General features: G+C 52.0%; 2 long non-coding RNA genes across 2 annotated transcripts; both read left to right on the top strand.

Moving 5' to 3' along the window:
• The first annotated feature begins 1,332 nt into the window (after positions 1 to 1,332).
• Positions 1,333 to 21,832, top strand: LOC142604414 (uncharacterized). Its single transcript, XR_012838272.1, has 5 exons — positions 1,333 to 1,382; positions 3,336 to 3,375; positions 3,479 to 3,534; positions 21,633 to 21,672; positions 21,759 to 21,832. It is a non-coding gene; the product is annotated as an uncharacterized LOC142604414 (long non-coding RNA).
• Positions 16,369 to 16,764, top strand: LOC142604380 (uncharacterized). Its single transcript, XR_012838236.1, has 3 exons — positions 16,369 to 16,432; positions 16,517 to 16,561; positions 16,675 to 16,764. It is a non-coding gene; the product is annotated as an uncharacterized LOC142604380 (long non-coding RNA).
• Positions 21,833 to 22,944: the final 1,112 nt, after the last annotated feature.

Below are 22,944 nucleotides of genomic sequence, written 5' to 3'. Positions count from 1 at the left end.
TCATGGTCCTAACACACAAGCTTTTTCTATTTTCACCTTCTTTGGTAAGTGAATGATGAGGCTTGCAGTAGTACCGGTCATGGCAGTTATGTTCTGTTGTTCTTGGAAGCATTTAAGGTTAGTGTAGAGGAGAGGGCTGTCTGGGAGCAGTCCCATTTGGGCAGGCAAAGGGAGCGGGTTGCTCATCAGCACGATGCTAGACTGGGCAGGGCAGTTCCAGCCTGTGTTATGTTTGTGTGTCTTGTCCTCTTCGTCTCAGCCCTTCCTTGGGTCTCAACGCCCTCTTGCGCTCAAGAGGTACGGCGTGCTTCTCGGTTGCCATCCCTAGGCTCTCGGATGCCTTCACTCATCGGCATTGCGCCAGTCGGGCGCTTCTTTGTTTGGCTAGTGAGCTTATGGCGTGGATCGTTCTTGCGTCTCAGAAGCTTCTGGCGGGTCATCTTTTTGCAGCCTAGTGCTACATTGATCGGGAGCTCTGCTCTCCAGCCATTCCTTTTCAGGGTACGAGGCTTCTTCCCTGCATCGTTACATTCTTAGGTCTTGAAGAGAGGCTTCTTGCTGCATCCCTCACCTCGGTTTTGACAGTAACTTCTTATAACAGGCCATCTCCATCCATTCTTTTCTGGTGTTGCCACGGAGCTTCCTCGCCTGGGCATCGCGCCCTGTAGGTCGCCTTGCTCGGCAGCCTCTCCGGTCCGGGCATCCTTCTTCTTGCTGAGAGTTTTCTCTCATTTGTGAGTCGTGTTGTTTGTAGCGTTCTGTGTAGTCTTGGTCCGTGTGTGTGTCTTGGGTGTGGAGCTGCTTTGCCTGGGTTGTTGAGTCAGGGTTGGGTGGAATAGCAATAAGGGTACAGTTAGTGTGTAGATACGGCCAGACTGCTCAGGCAAAGGTAGTGTAGTCACCTCGGGTCGAGCAGCTGTTGGCAGGCTGCACGGAGTGTCATTTCTATAGTGTGCTGTGGAGATGATGGGAGCCACCTGGGAGGGGCAGTTCAGGGGTACTGAAAGCAGATTGAACCTCCAAAGTGTCGAAGGCTTGTCTGTTTGGTGTGTCTTTTAATGGGGGTGTGTAGTTTGGGCTCTGGATGGTATTCCTAAATGGAAACAAGAGCTCTGGAATTGTTTGGCTCTCACTCAGCATCTGGGTGACTTGTTTAATTACTTTGGGTTTGTTCAGATGCAGAGAGACAAGATGCACACCAAAGAGCAGCAGGGGAAGGGAGCGGAGCACCCTGTAAGAAGGTTGGTCGGCCGGTGGCGTCAGAGGGAAGACGTGACTGGTGGCTCTATGACTCCGTTAAGACTTGTGGGTTTTTTATTTTGAAGGTGTGAAGCTGGATACTGGCCCCATAGTATATGGACGCAGGAGGTGACTCGGGCCAGGTGAGCAGTGACTAGCAGGCAGAAGTACAGCAGTTATTTTTCAGGTGTTGCATTGCTGGTTAAGATTCAGGTACCCTTTTTTATTTTTCCTAGGTGTGGTGTAAGGATGGCAGCCCAATATGATGGAGGCCAAGTGAGTGAGCGGCTAAGGTCAAGGAGGGGGAGGTAAGAATCAGTGCGGGTAAGCCACAGTTTTGGGCAGTGTCTCAGCATGTGCCTCATGCTGTTTCGGTTTTTTTTGCAGGTGCTGCAGGGAGCCTCGGAGGGGAGAAGCCACGTGCCGACGAGCGGTCTGAGAAGGTGAGTCATTTGTCAGTGTCTAATAGCACAGCACTATACAGCAACTTGTTTGAGCGTTTCCCTCTGGTCTTGTGGGTGCTGTGCTGCCACCTTTGGAACTGGATGCCCATTTGAGGTGAGCCGGAGGAACGGTGAGGGCAATTGTGGGAGCGGTGACTTCTCACCAATGTAGGAGTAATTTTGTGTCTCTTGGCATCTTAGGTGCCACAAGTGAGGACTGCTGCTGTGTCCGTCTCTGGATGGAGCAGGTGAGTGGAAAGGCAGAGCTATTTTGAGGCGGGGGGTGTTGTGGGCGAGGTTGGTGTTGGCTGGTGCGATGCTGACTGACGGCACTGCTTTGGTGGTTTTTGTTTGTTTTTACTGTAGATGACGAAGAGGCACCAGGCAACTGCCAGAATGTCCCAGTTAGCTGACGTGTGATGCACATGTTGTTTGTCGTGGATGGTTTGAGATTCCCCGGCCCTCTGCAAGCTAAGTTGAGGGACCGTGGCTGGGGAGGGAGGGGGCAAGTTTGGGGGTTGCAGGGGAGGGGTTTTATGCTTAGCACAGGGGAGAGGGCTGTCTGGGAGGAGTTCCATTTGGGCAGGCAAAGGGAGCGGGTTGCTAGTCAGCACGATGCTAGACTAGGCAGGGCAGTTCCAGCCTGTGTTTGTAGTGTTGTGTGTCTTGTTGTGTGTGTCTTAGTGTCTTAGCCCTTCCTCAGGTTTCAACGCCCTTTTTGCCCTCAAGGGGCAAAGCGTGCTTCTCGGTTGCTATCCCTAGGCTCTTGGATGCCTTCACTCATCGGTGTAGTGCCAGTCAGGCGCTTCTTTGTTCACCTAGCAAGCTTATGGCGTGGATCATTCTTGCATCTCGGAAGCTTTGGCAGGTCCTGTTTTTGCAGCCTAGTCCTAGGCTGCATCAGGAGCTCTGCTCTCCAGCCGTCCATTCTCAGGGACCGGGGCTTCTTCCCTGCATCCTTATGTTCTTAAGGTCTTGAAGACAGGCTTCTTGCCACATCCATCATCTCGGTTTTGATCATACCTTCTTATAACGGGGCCATCTCTGTCCATTCTTTTCTGGCGTTGCCACAGAGCTTCCTCGCCTGGGCGTTGTGCCCTGTAGGTCGCCTTGCTCGGCAGCCTCTCCGGTCCGGGCATCCTTCTTCTCGCTGAGAGTTTTCTCTCACTTGTGAGTTGCATTGTTGAGTTCTGTGTAATCTTGGTCCCTGTATGTGTGTGTCTTGGGTGTGGAGCTGCTCTGCCCAGGGTTAGGTGGAATAGCAATAAGTGTACAGTTAGTGTGTCAGTATGGCCAGTCTGGAATTGTTTGGCTCTTATTCAGCATCTGGCTGACTTGTTTAATTATTTTGGGGTTTTTTCAGATGCAGAGAGAAGAGCTGCACCAAAGAGCAGCATGGGAGGGGAGCAGACCGCCGTAAGAAGGTGGGTCGGCCAGTGGAGTTGGAGGGAAGATGTGGCTGGTGCCTATATGACTACATTCAGGTTTTTTTATTTTGAAGGTGCGAAGCTGGGATATTGGCCCCATAGTATATGGATATGGGAGGTGCCTGCAGCCAGGTGAGCAGCAACTAGCGGGCTGAAGTATAGCTGTTATTTTTCCGGTGTTGCACTGATGCTTAAGATATAGGTATCTATTGTTCATTTTTCCTAGGTGGGGCACAAGGATGGCAGCCCAAAATGACAGAGGCCAGGTGAGCAAGCATCTGAGGTAAAGGAGGGGGGGAGGTAGGAATTGGTGTGGGTGGCGGTTTTCAGCAGCATCTCAGCATGTGCCTCTTGCTTTGTCTTTTGCAGGTGCCGCAGGGAGCCTCGGAGGGGCGAAGCCACGTGCCGACAAGCAGCCTGAGAAGGTGAGGCACTTGTCAGTGTCTAACAGTACTATATGGCACCTAGTTTGAGCGTTTCCCTCTGGTTTTGCAGGCGCTGTGCGGCCACCCCTTTGGAACTGGATGCACATTTGAGGTGAGCCGGAGGAATGGCAAGGGCGATCGTGGGAGCGGTGAATTCTCACAAACATAGGAGTAATTTTGTGTATCTTGGCGTCTTAGGTGCCACAAGCGAGGACAGCTGCTGTGTCTGTCTCTGGACTGAGCAGGTGAGCGGAAAGTCACGGTGCTTCTGAGGAGGGAGGTGTTGTGGGAGAGGTCGGTGTTGACCGTTGCAATGCTGACTGACAGCACTGTTTGGTTTGGTTTGGACATTTTTTTACTGTAGGTGAAGAGGGTCCAGATGACTGCAGGAACATCCCAGTTAGCCGATGCATGATGTGCGTGGTGTTTATTGTGGATCGATTCAGATCCTTGGCCCTCTGAAAGCTAAGTTGAGGGGCTGTGGCCAGGGAAGGAGCAGGCTGAGGAGGGGGCAAGTTCAGGGGTTGCAGGGGAGGGGTTTTGCAGTTAGTGTAGGAGCAAGAGCTGTCTGGGAGCAGGCCCCTTGGGTGGCCAAAGGGAGTGGGTTACTTGCCAACACAATATTAGGCTGGGCAGGGCAGTTCTAGCCTGTGTCTGTGGTATGTTTGTTGTTTCTTGTGTGTCTTAGCCCTTCCTGGGGTCTCAACACCCTCTTTGTGCTCAAGGGGCACGGCATGCTTCTCGAGAGCCATCCCTAGAGTCTCAAATGCCTGTACTCATGGGCATAGGCCCAATCAGGTGCTGCTTTTCTTGCATAGCAAGCTCACATAGCGGATCAGTCTTGTGTCTTGAAGTTTCCAGTGGGTCCTTTTTGCAGCTTCATCGGGCTCTGCTCTCCAGCCATCCCTTTTCAGGGACTGGGGCTTCTTCCCTGCATCCTTACATTCGTAGGTCTTGAGGATCGGCTTCTTCACACATCTGCCATCTCGGTTTTGACAGTAACTTCTTATAATGGGCCATCACAGTCCATTCTTTTCTGCGGTTGCCATAGAACGTCCTTGTCAGGCCATAGCACCCTATAGGTGGTCTTGCTCAGCAGCCTCTCTGGTCTGGGAGTCCTTCTTGCTGAGAGTTTTCTCTCATCTTCGAGTCGCGTTGTTTGCGTTCTGTGTAGTGTTGGTCTCTGTGTGTGTTGGGCGTGGAGCTCCTCTGCCTGGGGGTGTCGAGTCAGGGTTAGGTGGAATAGCAATAAGAGTGTGTGGCTAGTAGGTTGATACGCCCAGACCGCTTGGGCAAAGGTTGTGTAGTCACCTCAGATCAAGAAGCCTTTGGCAGGCCGCATGGAGCGTCATTTCCATAGTGTTCTGTGGTGATGACTACGGGAGCCGCCCGGGAGGGGGTGTTTGGGGGTGGTGAAAGCAGATTGACTCTCACAGGTGTCAAAGGCCTGTCTGTGTGGGGCTTAAGGTTTTGGGGGTGTTTTTTGATGGCGGTCTGTAATTGGGCTCTGGATGGTATTCCTAACTGGGAATAAGAGCTCTGGAATTGCTCAGCTATCACTCAGCATCCAGGTGACTTGTTTAGTAACTTGGGGTTCTTTTTTTTTTTTTTGGTCAGATGTAGACAGACAAGATACGCACCAAAGAGCGGCAGAGGAGGCGAGCGGAGCGCCGTAAGAATGTGGGTTGGCCGGTGGTGTTGGAGGGAAGATGTGGCTGGTGGCTATATATGACTACATTCAGATTTGTGTATGTGGCTTTCTTTATTCTGAAAGTGTGAAGCAACGAGCGAAGCAGCACATCAGTGCTGGAGTTGACTCAGGCCAGGTGAGCAGTGACTAGTGGGCTGAAGTAGCAGTTACTTTTCAGGTGTCGCATTGCTGGCTCAGTTAAAGGTATCCTTTTGTGTTTTCCAGCTGGGGTGTCAGCATGGCAATGTGGAAACGGCAGAGGTGGCGAGGACGGGTGGCTGAGGTAAAGGAGGGGGAGGTAGGAGTTGGTGTCGGCAGACTACAGTTTTGCGCACTTTCTCAGCATGTGCCTTCTGTTTGTGTTTGGCAGGTGCCACAGGGAGCCTTGGAGGAGCAAAGCCACGTGCCGATGAGCAGTCCAAGAAGGTGTGGTGGTTGTCAGTGTCTAAAAGCACAGCACTACATGGCACCTAGTTTAAGCGTTTGCTTCTGGTTTAGCAGGTGCTGCGTGGCCACGTTTGGAACTGGGTGCCCATTTGAGGTGAGCTGGAAGAATAGCAAGGGCAATCATGGGAGCGGTGACCTCTCAAAGGTAGGAGTAATTTTGTGTCTCTTGGCATCTTAGGTGCCACAAGTGATGACAGCTGCAGTGTGTCTCTGGACTGAGCAGGTGAGTGGAAAGCCATGGTCCTTCTGAGGAGGGGGGGGTGTTGTAGGAGAGCTTGGCATTGACTGGTGCAGTGGTGACTGATGTCACTGTTTGTTTTGAGTTTTTTATTGTAGATGACAAACAGGAACCAGGTGACTGCAGGATCGTCCCAGTTAGCCGATGTGTGATGTACAGATTGTTTATTCTGTATGGTTCTAGATCCCTGACCCTCTGAAAGCTAAGTTGAGGGGCTGTGGCCAGGGAGGGAGTGGTCTGAGGAGGGGGCAAGTTCAGGGGTTGCAGGGGAGGGGTTTTATGGGTAGCATAGGGCAGAGGGCTGTCTGGGAGTCAGCCCGCTGTCTGGGAGCAGCCCCCTGCCTTGGGCGGCCAAAGGGAGCAGGTTACTCATCAGCACCATGCTAGACTGTGCCAGGCAGGGCAGTTCCAGCCTGTGTCTGAGTTGTGTGTCTTGTCTTGTGTGTCTTAGCCCTTCCTGGGGTCTCAACGCCCTCTTTGTGCTCAAGGGGCACGGCATGCTTCTCGAGAGCCATCCCTAGAGTCTCAAATGCCTGTACTCATGGGCATAGGCCCAATCAGGTGCTGCTTTTCTTGCATAGCAAGCTCACATAGCGGATCAGTCTTGTGTCTTGAAGTTTCCAGTGGGTCCTTTTTGCAGCTTCATCGGGCTCTGCTCTCCAGCCATCCCTTTTCAGGGACTGGGGCTTCTTCCCTGCATCCTTACATTCGTAGGTCTTGAGGATCGGCTTCTTCACACATCTGCCATCTCGGTTTTGACAGTAACTTCTTATAATGGGCCATCACAGTCCATTCTTTTCTGCGGTTGCCATAGAACGTCCTTGTCAGGCCATAGCACCCTATAGGTGGTCTTGCTCAGCAGCCTCTCTGGTCTGGGAGTCCTTCTTGCTGAGAGTTTTCTCTCATCTTCGAGTCGCGTTGTTTGCGTTCTGTGTAGTGTTGGTCTCTGTGTGTGTTGGGCGTGGAGCTCCTCTGCCTGGGGGTGTCGAGTCAGGGTTAGGTGGAATAGCAATAAGAGTGTGTGGCTAGTAGGTTGATACGCCCAGACCGCTTGGGCAAAGGTTGTGTAGTCACCTCAGATCAAGAAGCCTTTGGCAGGCCGCATGGAGCGTCATTTCCATAGTGTTCTGTGGAGATGACTACGGGAGCCGCCCGGGAGGGGGTGTTTGGGGGTGGTGAAAGCAGATTGACTCTCACAGGTGTCAAAGGCCTGTCTGTGTGGGGCTTAAGGTTTTGGGGGTGTTTTTTGATGGCGGTCTGTAATTGGGCTCTGGATGGTATTCCTAACTGGGAATAAGAGCTCTGGAATTGCTCAGCTATCACTCAGCATCCAGGTGACTTGTTTAGTAACTTGGGGTTCTTTTTTTTTTTTTTGGTCAGATGTAGACAGACAAGATACGCACCAAAGAGCGGCAGAGGAGGCGAGCGGAGCGCCGTAAGAATGTGGGTTGGCCGGTGGTGTTGGAGGGAAGATGTGGCTGGTGGCTATATATGACTACATTCAGATTTGTGTATGTGGCTTTCTTTATTCTGAAAGTGTGAAGCAACGAGCGAAGCAGCACATCAGTGCTGGAGTTGACTCAGGCCAGGTGAGCAGTGACTAGTGGGCTGAAGTAGCAGTTACTTTTCAGGTGTCGCATTGCTGGCTCAGTTAAAGGTATCCTTTTGTGTTTTCCAGCTGGGGTGTCAGCATGGCAATGTGGAAACAGCAGAGGTGGCGAGGACGGGTGGCTGAGGTAAAGGAGGGGGAGGTAGGAGTTGGTGTCGGCAGACTACGGTTTTGCGCACTTTCTCAGCATGTGCCTTCTGTTTGTGTTTGGCAGGTGCCACAGGGAGCCTTGGAGGAGCAAAGCCACGTGCCGATGAGCAGTCCGAGAAGGTGAGGTGGTTGTCAGTGTCTAAAAGCGCAGCACTACATGGCACCTAGTTTACGCGTTTGCTTCTGGTTTAGCAGGTGCTGCGTGGCCACGTTTGGAACTGGGTGCCCATTTGAGGTGAGCTGGAAGAATAGCAAGGGCAATCATGGGAGCGGTGACCTCTCAAAGGTAGGAGTAATTTTGTGTCTCTTGGCATCTTAGGTGCCACAAGTGATGACAGCTGCAGTGTGTCTCTGGACCGAGCAGGTGAGTGGAAAGCCATGGTCCTTCTGAGGAGGGGGGGGTGTTGTAGGAGAGCTTGGCATTGACTGGTGCAGTGGTGACTGATGTCACTGTTTGTTTTGAGTTTTTTATTGTAGATGACAAACAGGAACCAGGTGACTGCAGGATCGTCCCAGTTAGCCGATGTGTGATGTACAGATTGTTTATTCTGGATGGTTCTAGATCCCCGACCCTCTGAAAGCTAAGTTGAGGGGCTCTGGCCAGGGAGGGAGTGGTCTGAGGAGGGGGCAAGTTCAGGGGTTGCAGGGGAGGGGTTTTATGGGTAGCATAGGGGAGAGGGCTGTCTGGGAGTCAGCCCGCTGTCTGGGAGCAGCCCCCTGCCTTGGGCGGCCAAAGGGAGCAGGTTACTCATCAGCACCATGCTAGACTGTGCCAGGCAGGGCAGTTCCAGCCTGTGTCCGAGTTGTGTGTCTTGTCTTGTGTGTCTTAGCCCTTCCTTGGGTCTCAACACCCTCTTTGCGCTCAAGGGGCACGGCATGCTTCTCGAGAGCCATCCCTAGCGTCTCAAATGCCTGTACTCATGGGCATAGGCCCAATCAGGTGCTGCTTTTCTTGCATAGCAAGCTCACATAGCGGATCAGTCTTGTGTCTTGAAGTTTCCAGTGGGTCCTTTTTGCAGCTTCATCGGGCTCTGCTCTCCAGCCATCCCTTTTCAGGGACTGGGGCTTCTTCCCTGCATCCTTACATTCGTAGGTCTTGAGGATCGGCTTCTTCACACATCTGCCATCTCGGTTTTGACAGTAACTTCTTATAATGGGCCATCACAGTCCATTCTTTTCTGCGGTTGCCATAGAACGTCCTTGTCAGGCCATAGCACCCTATAGGTGGTCTTGCTCAGCAGCCTCTCTGGTCTGGGAGTCCTTCTTGCTGAGAGTTTTCTCTCATCTTCGAGTCGCGTTGTTTGCGTTCTGTGTAGTGTTGGTCTCTGTGTGTGTTGGGCGTGGAGCTCCTCTGCCTGGGGGTGTCGAGTCAGGGTTAGGTGGAATAGCAATAAGAGTGTGTGGCTAGTAGGTTGATACGCCCAGACCGCTTGGGCAAAGGTTGTGTAGTCACCTCAGATCAAGAAGCCTTTGGCAGGCCGCATGGAGCGTCATTTCCATAGTGTTCTGTGGAGATGACTACGGGAGCCGCCCGGGAGGGGGTGTTTGGGGGTGGTGAAAGCAGATTGACTCTCACAGGTGTCAAAGGCCTGTCTGTGTGGGGCTTAAGGTTTTGGGGGTGTTTTTTGATGGCGGTCTGTAATTGGGCTCTGGATGGTATTCCTAACTGGGAATAAGAGCTCTGGAATTGCTCAGCTATCACTCAGCATCCAGGTGACTTGTTTAGTAACTTGGGGTTCTTTTTTTTTTTTTGGTCAGATGTAGACAGACAAGATACGCACCAAAGAGCGGCAGAGGAGGCGAGCGGAGCGCCGTAAGAATGTGGGTTGGCCGGTGGTGTTGGAGGGAAGATGTGGCTGGTGGCTATATATGACTACATTCAGATTTGTGTATGTGGCTTTCTTTATTCTGAAAGTGTGAAGCAACGAGCGAAGCAGCACATCAGTGCTGGAGTTGACTCAGGCCAGGTGAGCAGTGACTAGTGGGCTGAAGTAGCAGTTACTTTTCAGGTGTCGCATTGCTGGCTCAGTTAAAGGTATCCTTTTGTGTTTTCCAGCTGGGGTGTCAGCATGGCAATGTGGAAACAGCAGAGGTGGCGAGGACGGGTGGCTGAGGTAAAGGAGGGGGAGGTAGGAGTTGGTGTCGGCAGACTACGGTTTTGCGCACTTTCTCAGCATGTGCCTTCTGTTTGTGTTTGGCAGGTGCCACAGGGAGCCTTGGAGGAGCAAAGCCACGTGCCGATGAGCAGTCCAAGAAGGTGTGGTGGTTGTCAGTGTCTAAAAGCACAGCACTACATGGCACCTAGTTTAAGCGTTTGCTTCTGGTTTAGCAGGTGCTGCGTGGCCACGTTTGGAACTGGGTGCCCATTTGAGGTGAGCTGGAAGAATAGCAAGGGCAATCATGGGAGCGGTGACCTCTCAAAGGTAGGAGTAATTTTGTGTCTCTTGGCATCTTAGGTGCCACAAGTGATGACAGCTGCAGTGTGTCTCTGGACCGAGCAGGTGAGTGGAAAGCCATGGTCCTTCTGAGGAGGGGGGGGTGTTGTAGGAGAGCTTGGCATTGACTGGTGCAGTGGTGACTGATGTCACTGTTTGTTTTGAGTTTTTTATTGTAGATGACAAACAGGAACCAGGTGACTGCAGGATCGTCCCAGTTAGCCGATGTGTGATGTACAGATTGTTTATTCTGGATGGTTCTAGATCCCTGACCCTCTGAAAGCTAAGTTGAGGGGCTGTGGCCAGGGAGGGAGTGGTCTGAGGAGGGGGCAAGTTCAGGGGTTGCAGGGGAGGGGTTTTATGGGTAGCATAGGGGAGAGGGCTGTCTGGGAGCAGCCCCCTGCCTTGGGCGGCCAAAGGGAGCAGGTTACTCATCAGCACCATGCTAGACTGTGCCAGGCAGGGCAGTTCCAGCCTGTGTCCGAGTTGTGTGTCTTGTCTTGTGTGTCTTAGCCCTTCCTTGGGTCTCAACGCCCTCTTTGTGCTCAAGGGGCACGGCATGCTTCTCGAGAGCCATCCCTAGAGTCTCAAATGCCTGTACTCATGGGCATAGGCCCAATCAGGTGCTGCTTTTCTTGCATAGCAAGCTCACATAGCGGATCAGTCTTGTGTCTTGAAGTTTCCAGTGGGTCCTTTTTGCAGCTTCATCGGGCTCTGCTCTCCAGCCATCCCTTTTCAGGGACTGGGGCTTCTTCCCTGCATCCTTACATTCGTAGGTCTTGAGGATCGGCTTCTTCACACATCTGCCATCTCGGTTTTGACAGTAACTTCTTATAATGGGCCATCACAGTCCATTCTTTTCTGCGGTTGCCATAGAACGTCCTTGTCAGGCCATAGCACCCTATAGGTGGTCTTGCTCAGCAGCCTCTCTGGTCTGGGAGTCCTTCTTGCTGAGAGTTTTTTCTCTCATCTTCGAGTCGCGTTGTTTGCGTTCTGTGTAGTGTTGGTCTCTGTGTGTGTTGGGCGTGGAGCTCCTCTGCCTGGGGGTGTCGAGTCAGGGTTAGGTGGAATAGCAATAAGAGTGTGTGGCTAGTAGGTTGATACGCCCAGACCGCTTGGGCAAAGGTTGTGTAGTCACCTCAGATCAAGAAGCCTTTGGCAGGCCGCATGGAGCGTCATTTCCATAGTGTTCTGTGGAGATGACTACGGGAGCCGCCTGGGAGGGGGTGTTTGGGGGTGGTGAAAGCAGATTGACTCTCACAGGTGTCAAAGGCCTGTCTGTGTGGGGCTTAAGGTTTTGGGGGTGTTTTTTGATGGCGGTCTGTAATTGGGCTCTGGATGGTATTCCTAACTGGGAATAAGAGCTCTGGAATTGTTCAGCTATCACTCAGCATCCAGGTGACTTGTTTAGTAACTTGGGGTTCTTTTTTTTTTTTTGGTCAGATGTAGACAGACAAGATACGCACCAAAGAGCGGCAGAGGAGGCGAGCGGAGCGCCGTAAGAATGTGGGTTGGCCGGTGGTGTTGGAGGGAAGATGTGGCTGGTGGCTATATATGACTACATTCAGATTTGTGTATGTGGCTTGCTTTATTCTGAAAGTGTGAAGCAACTGAGCGAAGCAGCACATCAGTGCTGGAGTTGACTCAGGCCAGGTGAGCAGTGACTAGTGGGCTGAAGTAGCAGTTACTTTTCAGGTGTCGCATTGCTGGCTCAGTTAAAGGTATCCTTTTGTGTTTTCCAGCTGGGGTGTCAGCATGGCAATGTGGAAACGGCAGAGGTGGCGAGGACGGGTGGCTGAGGTAAAGGAGGGGGAGGTAGGAGTTGGTGTCGGCAGACTACAGTTTTGCGCACTTTCTCAGCATGTGCCTTCTGTTTGTGTTTGGCAGGTGCCACAGGGAGCCTTGGAGGAGCAAAGCCACGTGCCGATGAGCAGTCCAAGAAGGTGTGGTGGTTGTCAGTGTCTAAAAGCACAGCACTACATGGCACCTAGTTTAAGCGTTTGCTTCTGGTTTAGCAGGTGCTGCGTGGCCACGTTTGGAACTGGGTGCCCATTTGAGGTGAGCTGGAAGAATAGCAAGGGCAATCATGGGAGCGGTGACCTCTCAAAGGTAGGAGTAATTTTGTGTCTCTTGGCATCTTAGGTGCCACAAGTGATGACAGCTGCAGTGTGTCTCTGGACCTGAGCAGGTGAGTGGAAAGCCATGGTCCTTCTGAGGAGGGGGGGGTGTTGTAGGAGAGCTTGGCATTGACTGGTGCAGTGGTGACTGATGTCACTGTTTGTTTTGAGTTTTTTATTGTAGATGACAAACAGGAACCAGGTGACTGCAGGAACATCCCAGTTAGCCGATGTGTGATGTACAGATTGTTTATTCTGTATGGTTCTAGATCCCTGACCCTCTGAAAGCTAAGTTGAGGGGCTGTGGCCAGGGAGGGAGTGGTCTGAGGAGGGGGCAAGTTCAGGGGTTGCAGGGGAGGGGTTTTATGGGTAGCATAGGGGAGAGGGCTGTCTGGGAGTCAGCCCGCTGTCTGGGAGCAGCCCCCTGCCTTGGGCGGCCAAAGGGAGCAGGTTACTCATCAGCACCATGCTAGACTGTGCCAGGCAGGGCAGTTCCAGCCTGTGTCTGAGTTGTGTGTCTTGTCTTGTGTGTCTTAGCCCTTCCTGGGGTCTCAACGCCCTCTTTGTGCTCAAGGGGCACGGCATGCTTCTCGAGAGCCATCCCTAGAGTCTCAAATGCCTGTACTCATGGGCATAGGCCCAATCAGGTGCTGCTTTTCTTGCATAGCAAGCTCACATAGCGGATCAGTCTTGTGTCTTGAAGTTTCCAGTGGGTCCTTTTTGCAGCTTCATCGGGCTCTGCTCTCCAGCCATCCCTTTTCAGGGACTGGGGCTTCTTCCCTGCATCCTTACATTCGTAGGTCTTGAGGATCGGCTTCTTCGCACATCTGCCATCTCGGTTTTGACAGTAACTTCTTATAATGGGCCATCACAGTCCATTCTTTTCTGTGGTTGCCATAGAACGTCCTTGTCAGGCCATAGCACCCTATAGGTGGTCTTGCTCAGCAGCCTCTCTGGTCTGGGAGTCCTTCTTGCTGAGAGTTTTTCTCTCATCTTCGAGTCGCGTTGTTTGCGTTCTGTGTAGTGTTGGTCTCTGTGTGTGTTGGGCGTGGAGCTCCTCTGCCTGGGGGTGTCGAGTCAGGGTTAGGTGGAATAGCAATAAGAGTGTGTGGCTAGTAGGTTGATACGCCCAGACCGCTTGGGCAAAGGTTGTGTAGTCACCTCAGATCAAGAAGCCTTTGGCAGGCCGCATGGAGCGTCATTTCCATAGTGTTCTGTGGTAGATGACTACGGGAGCCGCCCTGGGAGGGGGTGTTTGGGGGTGGTGAAAGCAGATTGACTCTCACAGGTGTCAAAGGCCTGTCTGTGTGGGGCTTAAGGTTTTGGGGGTGTTTTTTGATGGCGGTCTGTAATTGGGCTCTGGATGGTATTCCTAACTGGGAATAAGAGCTCTGGAATTGCTCAGCTATCACTCAGCATCCAGGTGACTTGTTTAGTAACTTGGGGTTCTTTTTTTTTTTTTTTGGTCAGATGTAGACAGACAAGATACGCACCAAAGAGCGGCAGAGGAGGCGAGCGGAGCGCCGTAAGAATGTGGGTTGGCCGGTGGTGTTGGAGGGAAGATGTGGCTGGTGGCTATATATGACTACATTCAGATTTGTGTATGTGGCTTGCTTTATTCTGAAAGTGTGAAGCAATGAGCGAAGCAGCACATCAGTGCTGGAGTTGACTCAGGCCAGGTGAGCAGTGACTAGTGGGCTGAAGTAGCAGTTACTTTTCAGGTGTCGCATTGCTGGCTCAGTTAAAGGTATCCTTTTGTGTTTTCCAGCTGGGGTGTCAGCATGGCAATGTGGAAACGGCAGAGGTGGCGAGGACGGGTGGCTGAGGTAAAGGAGGGGGAGGTAGGAGTTGGTGTCGGCAGACTACAGTTTTGCGCACTTTCTCAGCATGTGCCTTCTGTTTGTGTTTGGCAGGTGCCACAGGGAGCCTTGGAGGAGCAAAGCCACGTGCCGATGAGCAGTCCAAGAAGGTGTGGTGGTTGTCAGTGTCTAAAAGCACAGCACTACATGGCACCTAGTTTAAGCGTTTGCTTCTGGTTTAGCAGGTGCTGCGTGGCCACGTTTGGAACTGGGTGCCCATTTGAGGTGAGCTGGAAGAATAGCAAGGGCAATCATGGGAGCGGTGACCTCTCAAAGGTAGGAGTAATTTTGTGTCTCTTGGCATCTTAGGTGCCACAAGTGATGACAGCTGCACGAGCAGGTGAGTGGAAAGCCATGGTCCTTCTGAGGAGGGGGGGGGTGTTGCAGGAGAGCTTGGCATTGACTGGTGCAATGGTGACTGATGTCACTGTTTGTTTTGAGTTTTTTTTCTTGTAGATGACAAACAGGAACCAGGTGACTGCAGGAACATCCCAGTTAGCCGATGTGTGATGTACAGATTGTTTATTCTGGATGGTTCTAGATCCCCGACCCTCTGAAAGCTAAGTTGAGGGGCTGTGGCCAGGGAGGGAGTGGTCTGAGGAGGGGGCAAGTTCGGGGGTTGCAGGGGAGGGGTTTTATGGGTAGCATAGGGGAGAGGGCTGTCTGGGAGCAGCCCGCTGTCTGGGAGCAGCCCCCTGCCTTGGGCGGCCAAAGGGAGCGGGTTACTCATCAGCACCATGCTAGACTGTGCCAGGCAGGGCAGTTCCAGCCTGTGTCCGAGTTGTGTGTCTTGTCTTGTGTGTCTTAGCCCTTCCTTGGGTCTCAACACCCTCTTTGTGCTCAAGGGGCACGGCATGCTTCTCGAGAGCCATCCCTAGAGTCTCAAATGCCTGTACTCATGGGCATAGGCCCAATCAGGTGCTGCTTTTCTTGCATAGCAAGCTCACATAGCGGATCAGTCTTGTGTCTTGAAGTTTCCAGTGGGTCCTTTTTGCAGCTTCATCGGGCTCTGCTCTCCAGCCATCCCTTTTCAGGGACTGGGGCTTCTTCCCTGCATCCTTACATTCGTAGGTCTTGAGGATCGGCTTCTTCACACATCTGCCATCTCGGTTTTGACAGTAACTTCTTATAATGGGCCATCACAGTCCATTCTTTTCTGCGGTTGCCATAGAACGTCCTTGTCAGGCCATAGCACCCTATAGGTGGTCTTGCTCAGCAGCCTCTCTGGTCTGGGAGTCCTTCTTGCTGAGAGTTTTCTCTCATCTTCGAGTCGCGTTGTTTGCGTTCTGTGTAGTGTTGGTCTCTGTGTGTGTTGGGCGTGGAGCTCCTCTGCCTGGGGGTGTCGAGTCAGGGTTAGGTGGAATAGCAATAAGAGTGTGTGGCTAGTAGGTTGATACGCCCAGACCGCTTGGGCAAAGGTTGTGTAGTCACCTCAGATCAAGAAGCCTTTGGCAGGCCGCATGGAGCGTCATTTCCATAGTGTTCTGTGGAGATGACTACGGGAGCCGCCTGGGAGGGGGTGTTTGGGGGTGGTGAAAGCAGATTGACTCTCACAGGTGTCAAAGGCCTGTCTGTGTGGGGCTTAAGGTTTTGGGGGTGTTTTTTGATGGCGGTCTGTAATTGGGCTCTGGATGGTATTCCTAACTGGGAATAAGAGCTCTGGAATTGTTCAGCTATCACTCAGCATCCAGGTGACTTGTTTAGTAACTTGGGGTTCTTTTTTTTTTTTTTGGTCAGATGTAGACAGACAAGATACGCACCAAAGAGCGGCAGAGGAGGCGAGCGGAGCGCCGTAAGAATGTGGGTTGGCCGGTGGTGTTGGAGGGAAGATGTGGCTGGTGGCTATATATGACTACATTCAGATTTGTGTATGTGGCTTTCTTTATTCTGAAAGTGTGAAGCAACTGAGCGAAGCAGCACATCAGTGCTGGAGTTGACTCAGGCCAGGTGAGCAGTGACTAGTGGGCTGAAGTAGCAGTTACTTTTCAGGTGTCGCATTGCTGGCTCAGTTAAAGGTATCCTTTTGTGTTTTCCAGCTGGGGTGTCAGCATGGCAATGTGGAAACGGCAGAGGTGGCGAGGACGGGTGGCTGAGGTAAAGGAGGGGGAGGTAGGAGTTGGTGTCGGCAGACTACAGGTTTTGCGCACTTTCTCAGCATGTGCCTTCTGTTTGTGTTTGGCAGGTGCCACAGGGAGCCTTGGAGGAGCAAAGCCACGTGCCGATGAGCAGTCCAAGAAGGTGTGGTGGTTGTCAGTGTCTAAAAGCACAGCACTACATGGCACCTAGTTTAAGCGTTTGCTTCTGGTTTAGCAGGTGCTGCGTGGCCACGTTTGGAACTGGGTGCCCATTTGAGGTGAGCTGGAAGAATAGCAAGGGCAATCATGGGAGCGGTGACCTCTCAAAGGTAGGAGTAATTTTGTGTCTCTTGGCATCTTAGGTGCCACAAGTGATGACAGCTGCAGTGTGTCTCTGGACCGAGCAGGTGAGTGGAAAGCCATGGTCCTTCTGAGGAGGGGGGGGTGTTGTAGGAGAGCTTGGCATTGACTGGTGCAATGGTGACTGATGTCACTGTTTGTTTTGAGTTTTTTCTTGTAGGTGATGAAGAGGAACCAGGTGACTGCAGGAACATCCCAGTTAGCTGATGTGTGATGTACAGATTGTTTATTCTGGATGGTTCTAGATCCCCGACCCTCTGAAAGCTAAGTTGAGGGGCTCTGGCCAGGGAGGGAGTGGTCTGAGGAGGGGGCAAGTTTGGGGGTTGCAGGGGAGGGGTTTTATGGGTAGCATAGGGGAGAGGGCTGTCTGGGAGTCAGCCCGCTGTCTGGGAGCAGCCCCCTGCCTTGGGCGGCCAAAGGGAGCAGGTTACTCATCAGCACCATGCTAGACTGTGCCAGGCAGGGCAGTTCCAGCCTGTGTCTGAGTTGTGTGTCTTGTCTTGTGTGTCTTAGCCCTTCCTGGGGTCTCAACGCCCTCTTTGTGCTCAAGGGGCACGGCATGCTTCTCGAGAGCCATCCCTAGAGTCTCAAATGCCTGTACTCATGGGCATAGGCCCAATCAGGTGCTGCTTTTCTTGCATAGCAAGCTCACATAGCGGATCAGTCTTGTGTCTCGAAGTTTCCAGTGGGTCCTTTTTGCAGCCTCATTGGGCTCTGCTCTCCAGCCATCCCTTTTCAGGGACTGGGGCTTCTTCCCTGCATCCTTACATTCGTAGGTCTTGATGATCGGCTTCTTCACACATCTGCCATCTCGGTTTTGACAGTAACTTCTTATAATGGGCCATCACAGTCCATTCTTTTCTGCGGTTGCCATAGAACGTCCTTGTCAGGGCATAGCACCCTATAGGTGGTCTTGCTCAGCAGCCTCTCTGGTCTGGGAGTCCTTCTTGCTGAGAGTTTTCTCTCATCTTCGAGTCGCGTTGTTTGCGTTCTGTGTAGTGTTGGTCTATGTGTGTGTGTTGGGCGTGGAGCTCCTCTGCCTGGGGGTGTCGAGTCAGGGTTAGGTGGAATAGCAATAAGAGTGTGTGGCTAGTAGGTTGATACGCCCAGACCGCTTGGGCAAAGGTTGTGTAGTCACCTCAGATCAAGAAGCCTTTGGCAGGCCGCATGGAGCGTCATTTCCATAGTGTTCTGTGGAGATGACTACGGGAGCCGCCCTGGGAGGGGGTGTTTGGGGGTGGTGAAAGCAGATTGACTCTCACAGGTGTCAAAGGCCTGTCTGTGTGGGGCTTAAGGTTTTGGGGGTGTTTTTTGATGGCGGTCTGTAATTGGGCTCTGGATGGTATTCCTAACTGGGAATAAGAGCTCTGGAATTGTTCAGCTATCACTCAGCATCCAGGTGACTTGTTTAGTAACTTGGGGTTCTTTTTTTTTTTTGGTCAGATGTAGACAGACAAGATACGCACCAAAGAGCGGCAGAGGAGGCGAGCGGAGCGCCGTAAGAATGTGGGTTGGCCGGTGGTGTTGGAGGGAAGATGTGGCTGGTGGCTATATATGACTACATTCAGACTTGTGTATGTGGCTTGCTTTATTCTGAAAGTGTGAAGCAATGAGCGAAGCAGCACATCAGTGCTGGAGTTGACTCAGGCCAGGTGAGCAGTGACTAGTGGGCTGAAGTAGCAGTTACTTTTCAGGTGTCGCATTGCTGGCTCAGTTAAAGGTATCCTTTTGTGTTTTCCAGCTGGGGTGTCAGCATGGCAATGTGGAAACAGCAGAGGTGGCGAGGACGGGTGGCTGAGGTAAAGGAGGGGGAGGTAGGAGTTGGTGTCGGCAGACTACAGGTTTTGGGCACTGTCTCAGCATGTGCCTTCTGTTTGTGTTTGGCAGGTGCCACAGGGAGCCTTGGAGGAGCTAAGCCACGTGCCGATGAGCAGTCCGAGAAGGTGAGGTGGTTGTCAGTGTCTAAAAGCACAGCACTACATGGCACCTAGTTTAAGCGTTTGCTTCTGGTTTAGCAGGTGCTGCGTGGCCACGTTTGGAACTGGGTGCCCATTTGAGGTGAGCTGGAAGAATAGCAAGGGCAATCATGGGAGCGGTGACCTCTCAAACGTAGGAGTAATTTTGTGTCTCTTGGCATCTTAGGTGCCACAAGTGATGACAGCTGCAGTGTGTCTCTGGACTGAGCAGGTGAGTGGAAAGCCACGGTCCTTCTGAGGAGGGGGGGGGTGTTGTAGGAGAGCTTAGCATTGACTTGTGCAATGGTGACTGATGTCACTGTTTGTTTTGAGTTTTTTATTGTAGATGACAAACAGGAACCAGGTGACTGCAGGAACATCCCAGTTAGCTGATGTGTGATGTACAGATTGTTTATTCTGGATGGTTCTAGATCCCTGACCCTCTGAAAGCTAAGTTGAGGGGCTGTGGCCAGGGAGGGAGTGGTCTGAGGAGGGGGCAAGTTCAGGGGTTGCAGGGGAGGGGTTTTATGGGTAGCATAGGGGAGAGGGCTGTCTGGGAGTCAGCCCGCTGTCTGGGAGCAGCCCCCTGCCTTGGGCGGCCAAAGGGAGCAGGTTACTCATCAGCACCATGCTAGACTGTGCCAGGCAGGGCAGTTCCAGCCTGTGTCCGAGTTGTGTGTCTTGTCTTGTGTGTCTTAGCCCTTCCTGGGGTCTCAACGCCCTCTTTGTGCTCAAGGGGCACGGCATGCTTCTCGAGAGCCATCCCTAGAGTCTCAAATGCCTGTACTCATGGGCATAGGCCCAATCAGGTGCTGCTTTTCTTGCATAGCAAGCTCACATAGCGGATCAGTCTTGTGTCTTGAAGTTTCCAGTGGGTCCTTTTTGCAGCTTCATCGGGCTCTGCTCTCCAGCCATCCCTTTTCAGGGACTGGGGCTTCTTCCCTGCATCCTTACATTCGTAGGTCTTGAGGATCGGCTTCTTCACACATCTGCCATCTCGGTTTTGACAGTAACTTCTTATAATGGGCCATCACAGTCCATTCTTTTCTGCGGTTGCCATAGAACGTCCTTGTCAGGGCATAGCACCCTATAGGTGGTCTTGCTCAGCAGCCTCTCTGGTCTGGGAGTCCTTCTTGCTGAGAGTTTTCTCTCATCTTCGAGTCGCGTTGTTTGCGTTCTGTGTAGTGTTGGTCTCTGTGTGTGTTGGGCGTGGAGCTCCTCTGCCTGGGGGTGTCGAGTCAGGGTTAGGTGGAATAGCAATAAGAGTGTGTGGCTAGTAGGTTGATACGCCCAGACCGCTTGGGCAAAGGTTGTGTAGTCACCTCAGATCAAGAAGCCTTTGGCAGGCTGCATAGAGCGTCATTTCCATAGTGTTCTGTGGAAATGATGGGAGCCACCTGGGAGGGGGTGTTTGGGGGTGGTGAAAGCAGATTGACTCTCACAGGTGTCAAAGGCCTGTCTGTGTGGGGCTTAAGGTTTTGGGGGTGTTTTTTGATGGCGGTCTGTAATTGGGCTCTGGATGGTATTCCTAACTGGGAATAAGAGCTCTGGAATTGTTCAGCTATCACTCAGCATCCAGGTGACTTGTTTAGTAACTTGGGGTTCTTTTTTTTTTGGTCAGATGTAGACAGACAAGATACGCACCAAAGAGCGGCAGAGGAGGCGAGCGGAGCGCCGTAAGAATGTGGGTTGGCCGGTGGTGTTGGAGGGAAGATGTGGCTGGTGGCTATATATGACTACATTCAGATTTGTGTATGTGGCTTTCTTTATTCTGAAAGTGTGAAGCAATGAGCGAAGCAGCACATCAGTGCTGGAGTTGACTCAGGCCAGGTGAGCAGTGACTAGTGGGCTGAAGTAGCAGTTACTTTTCAGGTGTCGCATTGCTGGCTCAGTTAAAGGTATCCTTTTGTGTTTTCCAGCTGGGGCGCAAGCATCAGCCTGGCAATGTGTAAATGGCAGAGGTGGCAAGGATGAGCAGCGGAGGTAAAGGAATGGAAGAAGGGAATCGCTGTGGGCAGGCTGTGGTTTTGGGCACTTGTGGGATGCCGGACTTGTCCAGGCTTGTTGGTGCCAAATACAGGGGCGTTATGAGCCAGCAGAAGGGGCCCTGGGGGAGTCCAGCTTGGGCAAGAGCAGGGATTGAGCAACTTGCTCATCTTGTACTGATAAGCACTGGACCTGAACAGGGGCAGGAGATGAGCAATCTGTTCATCTTAACAGATGCAGTGCCTGATGGGTCTGCTCCTCAATCAACTAAGTGACGCCTGCGGTGACGGGGAGCCTTCACAGCTCGATGTTACTTTCTTAAAATTAAACAGACCACCGCTCCTCTACACTGAACACCTTTGTTCTCTGCCACTTCCCCTGCCCCAGCCCCGATCAACTGCACAACAAGCTTTGTTAAGGGCCAATCGGCACACAATACCTGGCTTAGTCCCGCCTTGCCAAAAGTATAAATCTGGCATTTAGAATCCTCTTTTTTGAGGATGAGAACTCCAACTATCCGGACAAGTTGATGGGCCTGGATCTCTCTCTCTCTCTCCTCCCCAAGCAGGGATGCCTTTTTGGTAAGACTTGTGCTCCAGTTATGTCAGATGTTACCCTGGGGAAAAACTATCATTAACAACAGCACTGAACTATTAACTTGAGCTCAAAATTGTTGCAGTAAGTGCATTTATCAGTGGCAGTTCTGAACTTTTTATATCTGTCACCTCAATATATTACCTATTTTCTTTTCAACTTTGCAAAACTGTTTCAGTGAAAGTCCTTAGTGGGGCTCTGACAGGCAAATGTTGACTCTGACAAGTGGCTACACACATAATCCTCTAGACATAAACCGTTGACCAAGTTTGGGACTAAGACTAGACCTGGCTGCACCTAGGCTCCTCTCTGAGAAGGAGTTTAGAAAGCCAGGGAGTCCTTCTCTGAACCTCGTGACTCAACGGGAGGGCCTCCCTCAGCCACGTGTCAGACTTACACCCTTTATATGACAGCACTCTCTCGGCATGTGCTTTTTGCTTTGTGTTTGGCAGGTGTCGCTGGGAGCCTCGGAGGGGCGAAGCCGCATGCTGATGAGCAGTCCGAGAAGGCGAAGCGGTTGTCAGTGTCTAAAAGCAGAGCACTGTATGGCACCTAGTTTAAGCGTTTGCTTCTGGTTTAGCAGGTGCTGCGTGGCCACATTTGGAACTGGGTGCCCGTTTGAGGTGAGCTGGAAGAGTAGCGATGGTGATCACGGGAGCGGTGACTTCTCAGAAACGTAGGAGTAATTTTGTGTCTCTTGGCATCTTAGGTGCCACAAGCGATGACAGCCACAATGCATGTCTCTGGAATGAGCCGGTGAGTGGAAAGCCACGGTGCTTCTGAGGAGGGGGGTTGTTGTAGGAGAGCTTGGTGTTGACTGGTGCAATGGTGACTGATGTGACTGTTTTGTTCTGTTTAGTTTTTTAACTGTAGGTGATGAAGAGGAACCTGGTGACTGCAGGATCGTGCCAGTTAGCTGATGTGTGGTGTATATGTCTTATGATGAAGGTTGTTCCAGATTCCTGGCCCTCTGAAAGCTAAGTTGAGGGACCGCGGCTGGGGAGGGAGTGGGATGAGAACGGAATGAGGTTGGGAGTTGCATGGCAGGGGTTTTCTAGTTTAGCATAGGGGAGAGGGCTGACTGGGAGCAGTCTCTTTTGGGTGGGCAAAGGGAGTGGGTTACTTGTCAGCACCATGCTAGACTGTGCCGGGCAGGGCAGATGCAGCCTGTGTCTGTGGTGTGTTTGTTGTATATCTTGTCTTGTGTGTCTTAGCCCTTCCTCAGGTCTCAATGCCCTCTTTGAGCTCAAGGGGCACAGCATGCTTCTTGGGCACCATTGCTAGGGTCTCGAATGCCTCTACTCATTGGCCTAGTGGCAATCGGGTGCTTCTTTGATTGCATAGCAAGCTTTACAGCATAGATTGATCTTGTTTCTCAGAAGCTTTTGGTGGGTCCTCCTTTTGCAGCATAGTCCCAGGCTGTGGCAGGAGCTCCGATGCATTTTCAGCCATCCATTTTCAGGGACTGGGGCTTCCTCCCTGCATTCTTATGTTCTTAGGTCTTGAAGACCGGCTTCTTGACACATCTGCCATCTCGGTTTTGACCATAACTTCTTATAATGGGCCATTACAGTCCATTCTTGGGTTGCCATAGAGCTGCCTCGCCTGGGCATTGCGCCCTGTAGGTCTTGCTCGGCAGCATCTCTACTCCAGGAGTCCTCCTTCTTGCTGAGAGTTTTCTCTCATCCTTGAGTCATGTTGTTTATAGCGTTGGTCTGGTGTGTGCGCATTTCGGTGTAGAACTGCTCTGCCCAGGGGTGTCAAGTCAGGGTTAGGTGGAATAGTTGTAAGAGTGCATAGCTTGTACGTTGATATGCCCAGACTGTTTGGGCAAAGGCTGTGTAGTCACCTAGCATCGAGTAGCCGTCAGCAGGCTGAGTGTCACTTCCATAGCG

Source organism: Balearica regulorum, chromosome 18 (genome assembly GCF_011004875.1).
Source record: "Balearica regulorum gibbericeps isolate bBalReg1 chromosome 18, bBalReg1.pri, whole genome shotgun sequence".
Taxonomy (NCBI): domain Eukaryota; kingdom Metazoa; phylum Chordata; class Aves; order Gruiformes; family Gruidae; genus Balearica; species Balearica regulorum.
This window is presented reverse-complemented; position numbering and strand designations above follow the sequence as displayed.